This window comes from Dermacentor albipictus, unplaced genomic scaffold, assembly GCF_038994185.2.
Source record: "Dermacentor albipictus isolate Rhodes 1998 colony unplaced genomic scaffold, USDA_Dalb.pri_finalv2 scaffold_11, whole genome shotgun sequence".
Lineage (NCBI taxonomy): Eukaryota > Metazoa > Arthropoda > Arachnida > Ixodida > Ixodidae > Dermacentor > Dermacentor albipictus.
The window spans coordinates 188,171-210,649 of record NW_027225565.1 but is presented as its reverse complement, the minus strand read 5'-3'; the positions used below and the strand labels follow the sequence as shown (position 1 = coordinate 210,649).

Below are 22,479 nucleotides of genomic sequence, written 5' to 3'. Positions count from 1 at the left end.
CAATGCCTGGCAGCAGGGCAGTTTTTTTCATTGCGGGGTGCTTTGGTAATCGTGACGATATAATGTTTTTTTTTTTCAAGTACTGCTCCAGGAGGGCACATGTAATGGCTAACGGAGGCCCCTGAAGAGCACGTGACATTACAATAATGCAGGCATCGCAGGGAGTGTTCGCATACAAAATTGGCTGTCCGCGATCGTATACCCCTTGGCATGCACAGGCTTCGGCAAGCCCCATCCAGCCCTGGTTCTAGCTTTGCTGTTCCCATTGCCGCTTTGGTGGCCTGTAGGCGCCGTCAATAATACGAAATAATGACAAGGTGTTACAACTAGTAAATAAAATTTATTGGAGAAATACAATCGCGCCAAGGCGCCAACTTCTAAAGCAGCGCTAGCGCGCCTGCGCGAGTATTATGAAACGCCAATGAAGAATTTACCGGCCCACGTACAACTCTACGATCAAAGTGCACGTTAAACATCCCCAGGCGAGCTAGATAAAGTTATCCGGAGCCATCCACTACGACCTGCATCCTAGCCTTAGTCGCGTCGGAACGTTAAAAACGTTAATCACCACAAACCAAATCAATACATGCGGGCGTACATTCGAAAAGACTGCATCGTAAGTCATATTGAGCCTTGCTAAAGCGTCGAGAATGTGCTAACTTCTGGTGGAGCTCAAAACACACCCTGAATAAAGTCGCTTTAATGTCACAGGCCAGGTGCAGATGCGTGCATTTCACCGCAAGACGAAACTACACGAAACAAAGACAGCACATTTGAAAAAAAAAGAGTCAAACAACGCGCTAAAAACCACGCAGAGCATGAACACACACTTTTTCGAAGCGGAAGGCGTGAACTAGGCTCGAAATAAGAGGTTGTGAGTAGCCGTGGCCCTTACTTCACTAAGCCGTGCGTTCTTTGCCACTTCCTCGAAGTCAGCCCGCCCGATCCTGCGAATCCACACTTCTTTTTTGTGTTGCGGCAACCGAAGGCGCAGCAGCATGGCATCGCAATTAAGTTCTCGACCCTACACATTCTATTACGCTAACGCACTCCGTCAGTCTGCCTGCCGTACTTTCGTCGCGCAGGCCCAGCAATGGAGGTCGGCGCGCCCTGGAAAGAAAAAAATATACGAGAGCGCGACGCCTGCTCCGCGCTGGAAAGAAAAGATATACAAAAGCGTGGCGCCTGTTTCCACGTGACGTAGATTGGCCAATGGGGGAGCGGAGGAGGCTGGGGCGACAGGAGGCGTGGAGGAGGATGCGCCAGGGTGAGCGGGGTGTCGGAAAGATATAAGAATGGCGCTACTTTTGAAAAATTGAGGGGTTTTACGAGGGTGCAGCCAGGCGCGCCCTCAATCGTAGGGGGCGTGAAGAAATGCCAACTCGGCGGGATGTCGAGAGGTGGCTCTCGCCCTTTCCGGCGGCTTTTACCGGCGGGGCTCCTTCGGCGGCAGACAGTGGCGAGGTGGCGGCTGCTTCGCCCGAGTGTAGGGGAATGGCGCTGCCGTGGTCCGCTGGCTGCCGTGTGTAAACCTTGTGCTGCTCCAAGATGTGGGGTGCGCTCGGCGATAAAGCCCCTTCAACTTTAAAGGCACGTTCACACCGAAAGCGGAGCGTCTAAGCGGCCAAGCGGATTTTCAACGCGGCGAGGCGGTTAGCGCGTACGCCTGTTCAGACCGGACAAGCTTGCCTGGCGTCCCGCGTCGCACGGAAGGCGAAGCATCTCGCAATTTCTTTAGCAATATGTCAGGAACGTGCCGCCATCTCGCGGCACTTTGGGTTTGTACGCGCACTTTCGATATTTTTAACGCGATAGCGTTAAGGAGCTCGTGTCGCAGAAAAGCCGGTGTCGGCGTCCGCGGCGTTGACCGTGAGCGATAAATCACGGCAGGCACTTCATAAATAAAAAGCAACTTCCAAGATGGGCTAGGTGGGAATCGAACCAGGGTCTCCGGAGTGTGAGACGGAGACGCTACCACTCAGTCACGAGTTCGATGCTTGAAAGCGGTAGAAACGCGCTTCTAGTGAACGCGGTGTTGCCTTAAAAACGTTCCGTAGAAAGTTATACTGCGGTTCATATCGGTAATTATGCGCATGTAACTTACAGAAGTCGCATTTACACGAATAGCGAAGTACGTTTCCGCTACATTTCTTCTGCGCTTACCGCACACGCAGAGCCATCTTGCGGCAAACACAGAAGACCCCCTCCTCTCAATGTACGGCGCTGCCCCGACAGGTGGCGCGATGTGCGCGGACCGGTGCCAGGCGCGTCGTTGCCCCGACTCCCTCTCCCCTGACGACGCTTCGCCGTGCTCCCACGCGGGTTGCAGAATCAAGCGCCGTTCCTTTCTTTAGATTACTATCTATCTATCTCTCTGCCCGTGCCGATCACGACGTTTGGCTGGCGTAGTCCGTTTCCCCCTTCGAGACACCGAGTTCTTTGGTTCGTACCGTTTGCTCAGGCGCACGTTTCGTTGCCGCGCCGAACGCTGCGTTGCTCGCCGCTCTCCGTGTGGTGGCCGCAAAGTCCGATGCGGGGCGCCTCGTAAGTGATCCCTGCGCCGTAGCGCATTCTCTTACACCCCTTGGCGGGTTGATGGGAACGCTGTCGCGTTCCACTCTTGAAGGCGAAGCTTAAGCGTCCTCCAATTTTTTCGTCGTGGGTTGGCGCGCTCCCGTCCGCTATCTACTTCTGCAAAACGATGAGCTCAGACGAAGAAGACGAGATCGTTGGCATTTTGCTCGCCCCTTGTGTAGCGCTGTTACAAATATTGAGAAGCGACAACACAAGACAAGGACAAAAAAAAGTATAAAGCGACGACACGGCGCCGTGTCGTCGTTTTATACCTTCTTTTGTCCTTGTCTTGTGTTGCGCTGTAACAAACCTTGCTATGAATCCCAACCAACTGGCCCAACTTGCCGTTTTTACGCTTGTCAAGAACATAAGCGAGAAGCCCAGAGAAACACATTTGTTTAGATTCGTTCACCAGCGCTTCCCTTATGAAAATGACTGTTGAAATGTTGTTGGCATATTGTTGACGAATTGTTGACTCAATAGCCTTTCAACAATACCTCAACAAGTATTGAAACCACAGAGCAATAATTCAACAGTAAAGTTGTTGGGCAGTTCACAACAAAAAAGTCGTTGACTAAATTCTGTTGGTATATTGTTGAATAGTGTTGAGTATTATTGAGCCATTGTTGAGTAGTTTTCAACAATAAAGTCGTTGACTAAATTCTTTTGATATATCATTGAATAGTATTGAGTATTATTGAGCCATTGTTGAGTAGTTTCCAACAATAAAGTCGTTGACTAAATTCTGTTGATATATTGTTGCATAGTATTGAGTATTATTGAGCCAATGTTGAGTAATTTTCAACAATAAAGTCGTTGACTAAATTCTCTTGACATATTGTTGAATTGTATTGAGTATTGAACCATTGTTGGGTAGTTTCCAACAATAAAGTCGTTTACTAAATGTTGTTAACTTATTGTTGAATAAGATTGAGTCACGAGCAATATTGAGTTTCGAAGTATATGTGAAAAACACACGAACATACGTATGTGTGCGTTTTTTGCATATATATGTTGCTTTACTGATCACTTGTCACCATTGCATATATACAGGGTGTTGTTTCACGTTACTTGAACCATAGATGTATCTACACGTGTTTCAGCTAACTTTACTCAGAGTTTAAAAATATGCCGATGCACCATAAGACGATGTGACCAAATGCATGTTGCTCACTCTTGTATGTGTTACGCTATTCTTGTATTTTTCCTAAGTAGTTAATTAGTCAAGAAAATTAGCCATTCTGAAGGAACAAAGTTAGGCGAAAAATTCCAATTAGAAAGTTCTAGAGCACTTTCTAAAACGTCCGATTAGGCCATTTCTAACTTTCTATCTATTAAGTGTTATTGTTTTTCAGCTTACTGCGGATGCCCGCGAAATACAAAAAATATCACCTGACATACCCGCTTGCGCGCCGTGCTTGCAGCGCTCTCAAACGAGCATACCATCGAGCAGGGTGTGTTGCTGCTTAAAAGGCGACAGGGCAGTGACGAAGGCGTTGGCTGAGGTATTACGCCACGTGCTTCCCTCGCTGCGGTTCATTATGGCGATAAGCAGACGAGTGTTCACACCGGTTAAATGGTATGTTTTCGTTTGTGCGCGGAAGGCTTAGGAGCAGTGCAATCACGACTCGCAGGCGGGCATGTCATGTGGTGCTTTTTGTATTTCGCGAGCATACGCAGTAAGCTGAAAAACACTAATGCTTAACACATAGAAAGACAGAAACGGTTTATTCGTACGTGTTGCCAACTGCTCTGCAACTTTCTAATTGGAATTTTTTTCCTAACTTCCTTGCTTCAGAAGTTGGTTAATTATCCTTGACTAATTAGCTAATTAAGCAAAACACAGAAATAGCGCGACACGCTACATACCAAAGAGAGCAACATGCATTTAGTCGCGTCGTCATAGAATGCATAGAGTTTACACTCGGCCTAAAGTTAGCAGGAAGAAACACCCTGCATATATATATATATATATATATATATATATATATATATATATATATATGCAGTTTGAGAAGACAAACGTCCCTACTAGCAGTGACAAACAACCGATGATTGGACGCATCCTGCATTTCCATCGGCGTCCATTATAAGGGGGCAGTGCCCTGGCTGTGTGTTAGGAAACGGCATTGCATGCCTCCATGTTAAATATGGTCAAGGTGGCGGAGAACGTTAACAAAATTCAAGTCTGGGGTTTGACGTGCCAGATCCACGCTTTGATTATGAGCCGCACCGTAGTAAGAAACTCCCTATTTATTTTCACAATCTGGGGTCCTTTAACCTGCACCGAACGCACAGTACACGGACGTTCTTGCATTTCACCTCCATCGAAATGCAGCCGCCCCGGCCGGCATTAGATCCCAAGCACTCGGGTTATTAGCGCAACACCTCAGGCCACTATGCCACCACGGCGGGTGCGGCGGATAAAGGAGTGAACATCGTTTTTACAGAGTGCGTATCGCTTAGATGTTACCCGTTAGCACGCTACAGAACGAAACGAAAAGCTTGGCTGATATGTATGTCATCGTGCTCATATTTCACATGGAGGCCACATTCTTTTCTGTGACGCAGACGGGGTGCTGGCGAATGTGTTGGGAATCTGCTCGGCCACCAAGCAGAATCTGCGCTGCTATACGTTCTCGGTGACAAATCGCACGGCGCAGAAGCACACACACAAATGTTTAAAAGAATGGGACGACAGACCGCCCGCAGTTTGCTGTGACGTCGAAATAAGAAGCACAAACAGCGACGTTTCTGTACTTTTCTGGTCAATAGTTCAGTTCGCATGGTTGCGGCACGCATTACTTTTTTTTTAAAATCCAAACGACGAAAACTGTGCGCGCACAAATTAGCACGGCGTTTGCGACGTTTGAATTTGGCGCCTTTTCCCGCGCACTCCATTAGCTCCGGCCGGTGCACCGCGTTACTGCGCTAAAGAAAGTAGTTCATCAAAGAAGTGAAGCAAAAAACTTTCATACACATGCAAAGCGCAACAATTGTTCTGTAATAACATGACATCACAGAATTTGTAATCAAATAGTACAATTTATGATAATATAAGCGTGTATTTGTATGAGTGTACATGTATGATTGCGCGTTTGCGGTGTTGATGCTTGGAGCATTCCGGCGAGTTCGTGTACGCTGTTCGCCTGAAAGCTTCCTGCTTTTCTGCGTTCTTTGTGTGCTTCGCTGTGACATCTTTGGAATATTCCTGCGTGTTGCTCGCTTTTTATGGGCTTGTTGCCTCGAAGATCGCCATGATCGCCTCCGACTCAGCGTCATCAAAGGTGAGTTGATGTTTCGAATTCCCCTTGTTCGTCCATTGCGAAGCGGGGTACGGGAGCCCGGAAATTAGTTCAGCGCCTGTGCGTGTTTTCCGGGCGCCTCTTTTCTAGTTTTCATTCCTAGCACTATCCTTCCGTTGCGAGAATTGGTTGTACAGCACTAGATTTGTGATATATAACGTGGAGCTTTGTCCTGGTTTAACTTTACTCTCCGCTTGTGGTGACGTAAGGCAGCTATGTGGTGCCAGCTAAAACAGGGCTGTTGTACGCCATGATTTCTGATACGGTGTTCGAGCACCGATTGAGTTAGCCTTATTAATGAGCGCATAACAATGCGACGTGAAACCATCCGATCTGTACTGTAATCGAAGATATTTCGTTTGCGCCACGCTAGTACAAGGCGTGTGAGTGAGCTGTAGCAACAAAGCGGGGGGGGGGGGGGGGATCAGCGAAAATGTATTCTGTTGCGCTGTTCCCTTCAGGATCGAGTGACACCGCGGTACTTCAACGCCACTATCTGTCACGCCGTGCGGCCGACGTTCGCGCGACCGGAAAACACAGAGGAGGCTGTCTCGCAATAATAAAAACATTCAAGTGTGTACACGCGATTCTATGCGATACGTGACATACAATAGGGGTGATGCCACAGAGTGCTGCGAAATCACCGAGTTATACGCCTTGCCAACCGCGTGTGTTTTGTTCGCGCGCGCATTCAACTTTCTTTTTTTATCTTCTCCGTTCGGCGCCATCGAGTGCTTCGCCCAAACGGCTTCGCGTAGGTGCTCTGCATTCACGGAAAGGCAGATTTCATGGCACTCCAGGTCCTACTTTACTGGGATAGAACATTAAAGAAATGTAACAGCGTGAAATTTCAGCTTTTCGCACTTTAGTAACTGATTGATGTAACAAAGTTTTAAAATCAGTAAAGGAACGAGATAAATGCCTGGCATATCTGCCTTGTCGTCCCACTGTGTTTCGAGGCGGCATGTATATGTTATCGGCAACATAAACATCAATAATTAGCATTGTTTCTTGTGACCATAGAAGTAGCTAGTTATGTCGAAAAGCCATTTTTGCTTTGAATCCGAGCACTACACAGTGAGCAGATTGAAAGGGGAGCGCATCGTTGTGAACTAAATGACGACGCTTTGCTACAAGCTTGGAATAATGTTTTTTGTCGAAAGAGCAGGTCTGTGAAATTCTTTCTTTGAGTGTAAGCAAAACTTCAGTAGCATCAGGTAGACGGGGAGTAAAAGAATGTAACACTGGGGCTTTATATGAAGGAGCTGCCTTTAATATGTGGCCATAACAGTTAAGTAGATGCGTGGAAATAATTTTTAAAATAAGTAGAGGAATGATGAAGAAATTACGGCCACTGACCAAGTCAAGGTGAAAAACACACAGAGACGTTTCGGGACCCGTACGGGTTCCTTGATCACACTAAAAGCGGGCAGAAGCCGCAAGTCGTTTTTATGCCAAAATGTGACGTAGGGAACGGGTATAGTTAGCAGGAAGATTTCCATCAGTCCTGTTGATATTGTTGTCAGTAGTTTGAATAAATAAAGATTCCAACAAGAGTCGCGTCATCGAATTCTTTTCCTTAGCTATTACAGCAGCGTTTTCCCAATCGATGCGGTGACTGTGATTATCGGCGTGTTCAGCAAGGGCGTTCGATACTTTTTTTTCTTGTTGGAGACGTCCCTTTGGTGCTCTTTTAATCTTCTCGTGAACTTGCCCGTTTCACCGATGTAGCCGCAACTGCAGTCTGCGCATGGTATCTTGTATATGACACCGGGATAGTTCTTGCTTTCAAGCTGATCCTTTACGTTAACAAGTTGATTTCTCAGCTTGTTGGATGGCATGTGGGCTATTCTGAGATCGTATCTTGTGAATACGCGGCTAAGAGCTTCGCTGACGCCAGGAACATATGGGACGCCAGCGCGTTTCATGAGCGACTTGCCTTGAGGCGGCTTTGGATGGAGGACCCGGGCTTCCATTTTGTCAATAAACTTCTTGGGGTACCCGTTCCTGGATAATTCGTGACGAATTTTCTTCATTTCGTTCTGCATTTCATGGTCACTTGAGCAGATGCGTGTGGCCCGCGTCACGAGAGATGAGACAACGGATTGCTTATGGCAAGTCGGGTGGCATGAATTGAAGTTTAAGTACTGGCCGGTATGAGTCGCCTTCCTGTGCACGGCAAAAGAGAGCCTCGTTCCATTTCGCCGCACGAGGACGTCAAGGAAGGGAAGGCTGTTGTCGCACTCGTATTCTGTGGTAAATTGTATAGCTGCGTCTGCCGAGTTGAGAAGACGTAGGAGGCGTGAAGCGTCCGGCTTTCGCACAATGCAAAAGCAGTCGTCTACGTAGCGGACGAAAACCTTCGGCGCGGGAGCGAAGTCAGTGAGGGCCTTCTGTTCAATGACTTCCATGACCAAGTTAGCGGTCATGGAACCGCTAACCGCTAACTTGGTCATGGAAGTCATTGAACAGAAGGCCCTCACTGACTTCGCTCCCGCGCCGAAGGTTTTCGTCCGCTACGTAGACGACTGCTTTTGCATTGTGCGAAAGCCGGACGCTTCACGCCTCCTACGTCTTCTCAACTCGGCAGACGCAGCTATACAATTTACCACAGAATACGAGTGCGACAACAGCCTTCCCTTCCTTGACGTCCTCGTGCGGCGAAATGGAACGAGGCTCTCTTTTGCCGTGCACAGGAAGGCGACTCATACCGGCCAGTACTTAAACTTCAATTCATGCCACCCGACTTGCCATAAGCAATCCGTTGTCTCATCTCTCGTGACGCGGGCCACACGCATCTGCTCAAGTGACCATGAAATGCAGAACGAAATGAAGAAAATTCGTCACGAATTATCCAGGAACGGGTACCCCAAGAAGTTTATTGACAAAATGGAAGCCCGGGTCCTCCATCCAAAGCCGCCTCAAGGCAAGTCGCTCATGAAACGCGCTGGCGTCCCATATGTTCCTGGCGTCAGCGAAGCTCTTAGCCGCGTATTCACAAGATACGATCTCAGAATAGCCCACATGCCATCCAACAAGCTGAGAAATCAACTTGTTAACGTAAAGGATCAGCTTGAAAGCAAGAACTATCCCGGTGTCATATACAAGATACCATGCGCAGACTGCAGTTGCAGCTACATCGGTGAAACGGGCAAGTTCACGAGAAGATTAAAAGAGCACCAAAGGGACGTCTCCAACAAGAAAAAAGTATCGAACGCCCTTGCTGAACACGCCGATAATCACAGTCACCGCATCGATTGGGAAAACGCTGCTGTAATAGCTAAGGAAAAGAATTCGATGACGCGACTCTTGTTGGAATCTTTATTTATTCAAACTACTGACAACAATATCAACAGGACTGATGGAAATCTTCCTGCTAACTATACCCGTTCCCTACGTCACATTTTGGCATAAAAACGACTTGCGGCTTCTGCCCGCTTTTAGTGTGATCAAGGAACCCGTACGGGTCCCGAAACGTCTCTGTGTGTTTTTCACCTTGACTTGGTCAGTGGCCGTAATTTCTTCATCATCATGTTACCTGACCAGACGAACTTTCGTCGAACTCTTGACTAAGTAGAGGAATGTGAAATAAATTATTTGACAAGCTCACACTGCCATTGGCAAGAGCGGCCACACTTTCGTGTATTCGATGACTAGTCATTTGTATCCGTCCATTTATGTCAGCCTAATGGTCCATGTAGCTCTTTTGATTGTCGCTTTTGCTGCATCGTGGCTTCACGTTTTAATACTGACATCTTTTTTCAGATTCAAAGTGAGCTGGGAGACGCCTCAGCTGGCACGCTAAAGGTGAATTCTTTGGTCATCCATTCTGTAGCGTCACCATGATCAAATACAGTGATGCCGTGAAAATGTATTGCAGGAAGCAGGAAAAAATTACCGACGATTACGTTACTTCCTAATGCGAAATTTCAGCGCAGCAAATAAGCTGTTTCACCTTTTCGATAGATTGAGGCAAAGAAATCGAGCAACACATGCATGCGCTATCACAGAAATTTGTTTTTATTTTTCACACGTATTCCTTTAACAAAGACTCCACTAACAGTTCTTGACAGTCATGAAGGAAGCTTTGTGGTCGGAGAAATAGACTGATATATGTTCGACTTGGTACACCAATGCTTGATTCTCAAAGACGAGATCTATACAAGTGCCTCGCGAGGTTGTCACAGCCGTGGGACGCGTTACGAGCGAGAGGAACGGGATGTTCTCCCGCATAACTGTTAGGAAATTGCTGTTTATCTTTATGTCAACATTAAAGTCCCCTACTACTAACATCGGTGTGGATCGATGGACGGTTAATGCGAGTTGCAGGAAGTGCACGACGTCTTTCGTGAGTACGGTAGGGGCGAAGTAGGCAGCTACTACCAGCAAGCCGTTGGGCAACTTTGCGGCGCACAGTTCGCCAACTTCAAAGTTCGAGCCGGCGCTTTGACAACCGGAGACTCACAGGAAGGGGTGGGAGGGGGGCGGCGTGTACACCCAGCGGCAAACGATGGGGGCAGAAGCGCGTGCAGCAAGCGGACAACACGATAAAGGGAGGAGGGAAGAGATAGCAGCGACTGACTGATGCCGCTGACGCCGATAGTGAGTCAACCCCAGCTGCGGAGTTGGTTTCAGGGACAACGCCGCCGATGCCGACACAAACAATATGATACCCTCGCTTCCGCAGCGCTAAGAACCAGGGGGGGGGGGGACCCTTTCCTCCTCTTTCTGCATGGCGGCGACGGTGTTCTATGCAGTCACGTTATCTTGACTCTCTAGCGGCGTCAGCGGCATCCAGCGGTATCAGTCGGTCGCTGCTAGCGCTGGGGGGATGAAAGGGGGGCGGAGCTGGTTACGAGGCCGACGACAACGCCGACGCGAAACCCAGGAACGGACGCCAAAGAGCTGCGCTCTAAAAAACAACATTGCTGATGCAACTGCAAGGCATTTGCTCCAGTGATCAATTGGTGCAGAGTGCCTTCATTAGGAGACATGGTGCCTTTAAGCACTCAGCTGAAAGACTTAACAACTGCACCGGGACTGGGAGTGAATTCAGTGTCACTTGTGAACATATTAAACGCAGAATGTGTCTTTTTCAGTGTATATGCCTGATATGAAACTTAGTGTGGACATTAGTGGTCTACATGAGTGAACATCCCTATAGTTTTACCAGAATGAAGGTATAATGTCCTATGTCATACAGCAGTGCACTGCTAGATGTATCAAACCAGAACAGCAGCACCCTTCGAGAAAGTTGGCTGAAGAACGAGCAATGATCGGGGCTTTCTGCATTTCAAGGGCCAAATTCCAAAAAGATTGATGCCGAGCTGGATGGTGCGAAGTGCCGGTCACCACATGCTCTATCTTGGCATTATGTCTTGTTAAGATACAGAAATTGCATCACTGCTCATAAATTGGAAATTGGGAGGTTGAGGGGAAGTGGAAGGGCTCCCCTCTGGAGTAGCCAGTGCATGCCCTTTGCTACACTGATAATCCTACCTTAATGAGAACCAGTGATGCATGTTAACCTATTACGCAGCCAAGTGCATTCCTTGTTTTGTATTAAGGGGACACTAATGACACCCTAAATGAATTTTAAATAAAGCATCGTCTTAAATAACTACTTCTGTAAATTTCTTGGTAGTTGCTTGATTATTAGAGAAAATAAAGCTCAAAGTTTAATTTTCTGAGTATCGCCCCAAAATCTTCGCGCTGACACCTCATTGTCACATCATGGATTCCAAGTATTTTTTCATACTTTTGTTGTATTGGTTCTGTAAATGTTCCTGACGCTTTTTATTTGGGTTTTTGGAATATGATGTTCTTCATCTTTATTTGTAAAAAAAATTGCTACACCTGAACAGACATCATCTAAATCCATGACGTCACAGCAAGCGGGTGTGGTAACTTCAAGGCAGCACTGCCACCAATCTTTCCTCTTGCTGCTTTTACAGTTTACTCAGCCTCTTGTCACGGTATGAGTGAATCTCTTGAATTGTAGGAAGGTCATGTACAGATACATCTAAAATAATTTTTCTCTTTAGTGCTTTCATGCCGTAGTTGCTTAGGGGTGTTGGCACAGCTCCGCTAAGCACGAGGTCACAGGATCAAACAACGGCATTTTGATGGAGGGTAAATACAAAACTGCCCAGGTACCTTGCAGCCTAATTTAGTAAAAATTAGTCCAGAGTTCCCCACTATGGCGTGCCTAAACATCAGATTGTCATTTTGGCACTTAAAATGCCAGAATTTAATTAATTTAATTTTTCTTTAGTGCTCCTTTAAGCTGTAGAATTCATGATCTCTGCAAAAACTCATGCTCAAAGTATTCTCCATAAAGATTAAATAAACAGTAGATATAAGTGTCTATTTATATATTGAATTGTGGTGATACGTGATGACTATTAGAACGGTGGTACAACAAGACAGACAGAATTGTAATACAATGTGTGACGGCACGATGATGCACATCGAGGAAATGACCGAGTCTCCCTAGAAGTCCCTGACATGGACATCAACTGACTGTCCACAAACTTCTGAGTTCACTCCGTGATCTTGTGCAGCCTGTGCTTTGTGAGTCGATTAATTTAATTGAGGTGGTGGTTGGCACATACTGTCCTTGCAACTTATGTACATTTCATACAGTGGAGTGGAATCTCACATATTACATCTGGAGCACAGCAAGTGAACATGATGTGTAGTGGTAATCTTAGTAATGATTGACAATCATGTCCCTCTTCGAGCTCCTAATGCTGCTTGCCAACACAAGCAGCAGCAGTTGCCCAAGATAGCGGGAAAGAGATTCATTGAAAAGTGGCATATGCCCAGGGTCGCATAACCAGTCACCCAAGCTGTTCTGACGGTTGATTTTGAACTCTTCCCTCAACATAGCAGCCCAATCTCCCCATTAGACCATGGGCTACCTATTGACACAAATGGATGGGAAAATAGAGACCTGAAAATATGAATTATCCTAAGAATGGTAATCACAATAAATAGTACTAGATGTGCATTAGCTCAAGCTCTTGGGCCAGTTGGTGCATGATGAACTTGAAAAAGGGGGGTACCAGCAAAACAAAGGACGCGCACACACGGAAGAGGCGTTAGACAGGGAGTCCGTGTCTAATGCCGTTTCCTTGTGTGCGTGTCATTTGTGTTTCGCTGGTACTCCCCTTTTTCAAGTACTAGATGTTTGGATACTTTGGTTTATTATTCTTGTTTGTGCTGGATTGTTTTTCTGAAACGTGGCATCCAGACAGCATAAGAAGCTTGTAAGAAGTCAAGTTTAGCATTCTAGATTTGCAACAGGTACTTTTGTAATTTATTTGCAGTAGGGCTGTTGTGTGAATGTCCTTGAAAGGCTTAAAATTGTTTTGCTAACATTTACTTAAACGTGCAGGTTCACATAGGTTGAAGGAGTGCACATTGAGAAGGTTATCCTGGCACAGCTTACCATGGCCTGCCATGGTGGACCAGGAAAGTTTGCAAGGGCCTTCACCATGTGTTCACAGAGGAGGAGCTCATGGGCCATTTGGCCTTTGGAAATAACACCAAGGGGCAAAAAAGGCTCTTGACCCCACCAGGGTCAGTGCTGTTATAGGCAAGTACCATATATCCTTTCTGGTTGCATTTTTACATTCACATTTTTTTCTAAAATTATGAACTTGCCATTGGCATAACAAACGACTTTCAAGTAGCCCATGTGTGCAGTTGTGTGCTACGATAGCCTACTATTTGGAATGACTGTTCATATGATCATAAGTGCGTAATGCCGCCATGCACAAATGCTTCTAAAATTTGAAAGCTGCCTTCACAGCTGAAAGTTTTTAGTGGCTCCACCACATAACATGAGCTGCATTGGCGCATTAGCAGTGCTACATGGCTGTCATTGCAAGGAATAGTTGTCTGTGAAGCACGCTCCAAATCTATTGGCATGGAGGACATGTTTAATTAGCCTGAAAGTGTTATTCTAATACACGAATTGCGGAGAAGCTATGCTCAAGTGTGGTTACTGCTCAGCTCGAGCAGGAGCACGTTCACCAAATTGCAGAAATCAAAACAGCTCTCCAGGTTCTGAGATGTGAAACAGTAGATTCACCAATTTTAACAGACCACATCGAATTAAGGTTGCTCCTATATTGAAGGAGGTCCATGTGATGCCAGACAGCAGCCTTTTAGCAGAGGGAACCTGAGTGGTGTGGCAATTTTCTTTTGGTTGTTTCAATCAAAGAAACAACATGGACAGAGTTGCAAGCATTGCTGTCAACAGTACTACGTTTAGTGGGCGCTTACTCATTGTAAGCACTTAACCTATGACTCGTATTTATTAACGCACACTTTATCACTTTGTATTCTAAGATATGAAAAAAATATTTGTGGCTTTTCCCCATATACTTCAATAAATTGAAAATAGGCTCTTGGGGCCCAATGTATAAAGCTTCTTACAGTCCATCGGACATGTCCACTACTCCCATTCTGAAATTGTTAGAATTGATTCCTGCTTCCTTACTTCACCTACCTGTTAACAGGCTTATTATGAACCATTGCCAAGTAGATTATGGGCTTAAAATAATCAAAAAGATGAATGGGCTTTTCTGTCGCTCTTGTTTAGCCCGTTGAGGGTCACATTTTGGGGAGAAATATGCCTCTCTAATTTAGGAGTTAATATTTTTTGTGGTTTGCAAATGCTCAAAACTTTCGAATTGAATAGTGTCCTATTCAATTTAGTCTTTGAATGGTCACTATTTGTAAATGTGAGTATTCTAATATTTCGAAACACCAATAAAACATGAAATTTGAGCCAAAGTACGGTAAATTTTCACGTCCAATAACATAGTATAGACATAAAACGTAAGAACTTGTAAGAATAGCAGACCAGGCTACATTAGTTAAGTAGCTGTACTTTAGAGGCTGTACAGCAATCATTTATGCTTACTGAAGAGTCCTGTGCATATGAAGAAACCTTTTGCTGCTCCATTAGTGCTTTTAATAAACAGCTCTTCATAACATAACAATGACAGAAACTTGCAAACATTAATAATACTAGGTTGTGAGCCTCATCTTACAATAATTGTGATATCAGCTGTTCATTATTCAGAAGCTATCCATTATTTGATTTGCTTCTAGCATTATTCGGTTCAGCCTCAAAAATCACTTTTCGTGCACCCTTAATATTTTTATTGCGGATTTAAGTTCTTCAGAGTGACGGTCCGAGAAAATGAAGTGGCAAATAATATTTTTAAATAACGATGAAGTGGCAATACCATTTCAGTATTTGCAGTTTTAGATGTTTTATTTCTTTATGCAGGATAAAGCAGCATAATTTTTTTGTGTAATGAAACTTACAAAAACTTGTGGCAACACTCCCAAATTACTGCAATGACAGACACCAAGGAGCTAAGTGAAAATCAGTGTTGGAGAAACCCATGGAGCGACAGCACTTTAAGAATATTTTCTAGAAGCCTCAGAAGGTTGCAGCACCTCCAGTGGGATGCTAGGCAACACTTTGTTCTGAAAAGGCAAATTTTTTCAGAATGTTCCGTCACAGCCACAGATGTACGGCAGTGAACCCTAAAAGGCTTAAAGAAGTCAGTCCTATGGCATATGGCTCTTAAAAGACAGCATTTCTTCGTATCTGTCACATTCTGCATGTTTCATGCTAAGCAGCTTGGTGCACAACTACATGTAATCCTCATTATAACAGTAATTCAGTCGTTGAGGCAGAAAACATACTTTGCTGTAAGCAGTGTCTTCTTTAATGTAGAAAGTCCTAAGTCATTGTAAGGCGAGAAGTACATTCCGATTGCATGTGAACTCAGGAAACCTAACTTCAAATGAAGCTACACTCAATTGTAGTGACATGACAGTATTGTATTTGGAGCATGGAAAAGCACAGTTAAATGCTGCACATTTTAATTATGAAAGTTACAAGAAATAATTTAATTGTCAGTTCAGGTTTATTTATGAACAACATGAATTTTTTTCACCATTTTGTTTCTCAGCAAGCAAAGTTCACATCTTCGACATTGAGGATATTCGTAAAGTTATTTTGCTACAGTGTTTTGTTCCTCTTTGCCCTTTCCTGCATTTGACACTTAGTGGAGTCCCGTGCCACACAGAATCAATTTAAAGGGTCATGCTGCAAAGCTGTACCCGTGGAAAGTTGGAATTAAGCAACACAAATACATAAATCAATTTCATTATAACAAGGGCATATTGCATGCCATTCTTTTGCATGTAGAAGTTGCTTTTTAAAACTTGTTCTGGCTTCTTGTTGCAGGCTTCACGTGTCACAAGTTTCCTGGTACCAACATGCCCTATGTAAAGAACTCTGGCCTCGCTTCTCGCATGGGACCAATAGCCTCTCAAGAGCCCAAGTTGGACAGCTCAAACCGAAACACAAGTGTTGTGCTTTTGTACCTCTCGACATTTTTATGTTTTATGTTAGTCTCCTGAAGGGCTCAATTTGGATTTCTCAAATGAGCATACAAATGTTGTGCCTTTCTATGCCTTGACATTTTTATGTTAATTTTATTTATGCTAATTATGCAAGTCTCCTGAGAAGCCCACATTGGATTGCTTAATCCAGAATACAAGTGCTGTGCTTTGTTATAGTTCACTACATTTTTATGTTAGTTTTTGATATGGTTCCAGTAAGGATAGTGTTTCCTTATTAATATATTTTTTGAGTATCTTAAGTCATTTCATGCCAAACCACCCAATTTTGTCAAGAACTGTTCCACTATGGCAAAGCATTTCAAGTTTGCTTGATTTTGAGTAGGTACAATGAGAAAATTTTTGAGAAAATTTGCTTTCATACATACACTTGAGTCATTCCAGGGCAACCAACCAGCGTTTTTTTGACCATCACAGATATAGTTGAAACTCCAAACTCTTGCTCCCCATTTATTTTCCTTCGCAAAAATTTTTTTGAATTTTGGCAAAAATTTATTGTTCTTGCCCAGCTAAGCTAGAAGGCACTGATACACGTTTCTTTTGAAAGGGAAATTGTATGATCCAGATATTCAGATGATGTTCATGTCAAGAGACAAGTGGTGTGACTGCCAAAATTTGCAAAGTTTGAATTTTCTTCTAATGTAGGGAAATACAGAAGGCACAAAATAAATATAAAATCAGACTGTTTGACTTGGGATAGCTGCAAAATATTTCAAGCCTTGTAGGTTCAGTTGATCAGCTAAAAAAACTGAAAGTTCCAATTTTTTGCTAGAAGCTTCGTGTTGAAGGTAAAAAATTAGCTTTGGAGGTTGGCACAAAAGTATGTCGCCCATCGTTACACAGCCCTACATGTCTGCTATGCATGTGACAAGTAACAAAAAGGTATTCTTTAAGTGCAATAAATTATTTTCTCTAATGTTCATTTGTGGATCACACATACAGCATAAATATAGCATAAATATATGAAGCCATGTCAGCTAGCAAGGAAAGATTGTTAATATAATTAGCCACAAAAACTACTCAACAAACTGACTGCCTTTTTTATCATTGCGAAGGCAGGTGACGTCAAGCGCTGCAGCTGCAGTCTCAACTTGTATTTTTTTAACATGAATGCAAAAAGTGGTTGCCAGTGGTGTCTGACCACATCAGACTGAACAAGGCAAATATGACTTTTATAGGTGAACACGTTCTGGCTCTGAAACAGTGGTAGCAAACAACACCACAAGAATTTGTTCACACTTATGTAGGTTTTCAGTCTTAATTATGAAGGTCTTTTCTACTTGCATCATCATTGGGCTCCAGGGAGCAGGGCACGAAGTGTCCTGCTCCCTCTGTGTTGCATTGCAGTGCGACATGCCCTTTAAAATGCTTTGTATGAACAATATCAGCGCTCTTCCTGGATTTACTGGCTACATAATAGCCGATATTTCTTTTTGTAAACTGCATGAAAGATATCTTTTAACACTGCAGGATTCCCTCACATATTAATACGTACGAGGTCTGTTAGAAAAGTATTTGACTTTTTTTTGCAGACACCTGATGAATATGAAACAAGCGCGTTTTCATCAGCCACCCTTGAACCTTTTCGCGCATGCACGAATTTTTTCCCGCCTGCCAATAGCGTGAATTGCTGGGACGCAGCATTTGAATGAGGTAGTACACAGTGCTCTCGTCGTTTTTTTTTTGCAAGGAAAATGGCGGAGCAACTGGAGCAGTGCTACTGCGTCAAATTTTGCCAGAAACTGGGCGACAGCCACGTGGAAACCATTCGGAAGATTCAGACTGCTTTCGGTGACTACGCTATGAGCAGCACACAGATTAAGGAGTGGTACAACCAGTTTAAAGACGACCACGCATCGGTGGAGAGCGAGCCACGCTCCAGTCGGCCATCAATATGCCTAAGTGAACCCTGTGGTGATGCGGGACCGTCGTGTGACTATCCAAGAAATTGTGGAAGCGGTGGGCATCAGCACATTTTATCCACATTCCATTATCACCGAAGATTTGGCCATGAAGAGATTTGCCCCGAAATTCGTTCCCAAGCTGCTCATGGTGGAGCAAAAGCAACTTTGTGTTGAAGTCTCACAGACATGCTGGATTCCACAAACAGTGACCCCAACTTCACGAACACCATAATCACTGGTGACAAGTCTTGGATGTATGTTTATGACCGGGAAACCAAATCCCAGTCATTACAGTGGAAGCATTCCACGTCACCAACCAAAGACCGCTAAGTGCGCATCAACGTTAAAGTGTTGCTGACTGCTTTCTTTGACTCCCGCAGTGTGGTACACCACGGGTACGCACCACAGGGTCAAACAATCACTAAAGACTACTACAGGGATGTCCTCCATGGCCTATGTGATGCTGTGTGGCGCAAGATACCAAAGTTGTCAACAGGAAATTGGCGCATCCATCACGACAATGCTTTTCTCGCACTTGATTCAGACTTTTTTTGGCGAAAAACCAGACTCCTGTAGTTTGACAGGCTCCCTACTCTCCTTATATGGCCGCCTGCGGCTTCTGGCTATTTCCCAAAATCAAGAGGCCATTGAAAGAAGCACAATTGCAGACAAGAGAAGACATTATGGCTGCAACGACAGCTGAGCTAAACTCCATTCGGAAAGAGGCCTTCTCGGAATGCTTCTAACAATGGCAGCACCGCTGGGAGAAGTGGCTGGAGTCCCAAGGAGACTACTTTGAGAGTGATTAGGTTTCCAACGCTCCAGTTATCCCAGTTTTTTTTTTTTCTTCAGCCAAAGGTCGGATACTTTTCTAACAGACCTCGTATTGATATTTTATGTGCAATGGCTGTATGGTTTACCTGGCCCACACCAAACACAAGCCTCGTTGCGTTAGAGCATGTGTCCCTTGGCAATAAAATGCAGACACTAACACCGCTTCTCTGTCATCTGTGTGGAGACGAAGCCAGCTTTGTCGTCTGCATTCCCAGCCGGCAAGCAGTGCGCACATCCGAGAAAAGTCGGTGCTGACAAAATTTCAAAAAAGAATTTCTCGCATTTAAAAATAATGCCTTTTTTAACTTCACACATGCATAGCAGACATGTAGAGCTATCCAATAATGTATCACATACTTTTTGGCCAACCATGAAAGCTGTTTTTTCCTTCAACATGAAGCTTCTTGCAAAAGATTAAAATTTGTTTTTTTTTTACAGGCGATTAGCTGAACCTTCAAAGCTTCACATTTTTTTGCTATACTATGTCACCTGGGCTACCATTCTGTATTTAATTTCTGTCCTGTGAATTTTCGTTACGAAAAAAAAACAACTAACGGATTGCAATTTGACTCATTTTTGCCGGTGCCGAAAGCAATTGAAGTATTCAAATATTTAAAAAATTGGCTATTTTGGCAGTTGCATCACTTCACCGTATTTCCACGCACACCATTTGAAGGCCTCGATCAATACAATGTGCATTTGAAGAAGAATGTTGATTGATGTCCTCTAGCTCAGCTGAACAGGAAAACTAAACTGTCACCAAAGTGCTACAAAATATCTGGCAAAAATAAATAAAAGTGGGTAACGAGTTTTGAACTCTAGTAAACATATAGTAATGTTTCAGCTATATGTGTGCTGTCAAAAAAAAAACGCTGGTCGATTCGGCATGGAATCGCACACCTGCAAGTGCATCTGTGCCATTGTCAGAGTTCAATAAAAACTGCATTTGACATAACTTTGTAAAAATAACTTATTGCTTTCTAAAATACATGAGTAAAAATTAATAGGTATAAGTCGGCTTAAATTTAAAATGCAACGAAAGATCTCTGGTAATGGCAATGATGTGCCTTTCATGTTTGCATGAAACCATATCTTTTTCTGAATTCTTTCGTTACTTTTTTCTGGCAGTGAATAAAATTGTAATGGAACTCTCACAAGGAGTAACTTTGATTCCAGCACATCACTAATAGCTGTTTTTTTTTCCATATAAAAATCTGAAGTATTTAATATGAATAAGTCGCTTGATATGGAATGACCTGCGCAGGAACGTTATCATGGTGGAAAACACAACTGGATCATGCAACAGCAATACAGCATAATAAATTGCTCCCATAAGCATCACTTATTGTGATTGCCATGTTTCAGAAGTATGTAACGTTTACCGAAATTTGCACATACCATTCAAGCAACAAATAAGGATTGTACAGTGATCCTTTTTCAGTTTTACAGATCTTTAAGTTGTCTGTGCCAGGTAGCATAATTTTTGTTCTTGAGCTGGATTATTCAGAGGTGGACATTACTAGCACAAGAAATGGAAACATTAAACTGATTCTCATAAATTTATTAATTCACTTATAACATCACGGCACATATTTCAGTTTGCAAATTGTAGCCAGTGATTTTGAAAGACATATTCACTTGAAATTAATTTCCAGGATGACACCAGTTGCGAAATTTTTCCATGAATGTGAGAAATACATGGGCATTCCGGTTACTTTTGTGCTTCAATGCATAACAGTGCGTTCTGTTAAAAAAAAAGTAAGTGCTACAGCAGTGCATTTCTACAGCCAGTTTGATGGCATGTGTCTCGTTACTGGTGTCATTCTGGAAGTTCGTTCTAAGTGCATACACCTTGTAAAATTACCGTCTACAATTTGAAAAGCTTTATTAGGAACTGAGTTTTTCTTAATCAGCTGAATATGGTGTCTTGATTTCTCATGCAAATAATGTTTGGCACTCTGTATCTAGAATTATGTTAGCTGCAACAGTCCGTGTTTAATAAATTCCATGAAACTTAAAGATAACCACCCTGCATATCAGGTCTCAGTTGAGTGCTGTGGGCTCAAGCAAATCGTGCCATGGTAATAGTACCACTGGCTCCCAAATAGAGAAAGCAAGTGCCTTTTTTGAGTGCTCTTATTAACAGTCATGTCAGTCTGCTTCTACATTTAATTTAGGTATTTATTTTTAAAAATTTATTTCTTTTGAGAAATGTGTTTTACTTGAGGGCCACACAGACTACATCTTCAGTATTCTGTTTTGTTATGGTGTCAAGCTGCAGGAAGTTTCTACTGTGCAATAGTTTTTAAGAAGTTTCTGATGTGCTCAAACTACAAATGGTTGTACATTTACACAGATGTTTGTTTACAAATAAACAGTTCACCTAGAAAAATGGTTTTTGTCTGCATCAGTTCAGCACTCTTAATATTGTGGAGGTCCATCCACTCTGACAATTGAAAAAAGTGGCATAACAGTACTGCTAGCAGTTTTACAATATGGTTTATTACAGGCGATCTGGGAGCATGCTTTTGAGCCCAGGGTGGCAGAGGCCTGCGATACAAAACCCCTGTATTTAAATTTTATCCCTGCCCTCTCACAGCAAACATACCAACGTGACATCAAAGGTAATTATATGCAACATAGCTCAGCAGTATTTTAAGGAAAGTGCAGGTTTAAACTGCTAAATACCGAGTGGGGCATAAAGGGCTTTCAACATAATTTGTGTTGATGTTCAACAGATCTGCAACAATTCTTCCATGGGCTTTCAATATTGATGAACAACACATTTCAACAACACATCAACGGGCTTTCAATTTTGAGGCTCAACACATCTTCAACAATGCTTCAATGGGCTTTCAACATTGACAAACGACACATTTCAACAATACGTCAATTGGCTTTCAATATTGACAGACAACATATCTTCAACAATGCTTCAATGGGCTTTCAACATTGAAATACACCATAGTTTCAACGATATGCCTACGATCTTTCAAATTGAGAGGCCACAATGATGTTTCGACAGAATGTCGCGGGCCAATTATCAACACTTGTCAACAATTTCCTCAATGCTGTTTCAACAATTCCCCAATGATCTTTCAAGGTCATTTGTTGACGTTGAACAATGATATTTCAATAACCTTTCAACAATTTTTTTTGTAAGGGTTCCTCAGTGTCGGGCTCTGATTGGCTGCGGCCAAAGCGGCCAACTTGTCCGCGCGGAAAAAATCGCTCCGGGCACGATCCGGCCAAGCGGCCGCGTATTTTCCGCAAAGCGGAAAATTCGCGGCCGCTCTGCAGGATCCGCTTGTCCGCTCCGCCTTCGGTGTGAACGTGCCTTAAGGGGCTTTACTCGGCGACTGCTTGCGGCGCCTGGTTGCCTCCTCGTTATTGCTCGCCGTTTCGCG

The 22,479-nt window shown here is 43.8% G+C and overlaps 1 long non-coding RNA gene across 1 annotated transcript; it reads left to right on the top strand.

Annotated features, from left to right (window-relative positions):
• The first annotated feature begins 5,716 nt into the window (after positions 1-5,716).
• Positions 5,717-21,747, top strand: LOC135920059 (uncharacterized). The gene is made up of 4 exons (XR_011509379.1): positions 5,717-5,861; positions 9,645-9,686; positions 13,279-13,479; positions 16,159-21,747. It is a non-coding gene; the product is annotated as an uncharacterized lncRNA (long non-coding RNA).
• Positions 21,748-22,479: the final 732 nt, after the last annotated feature.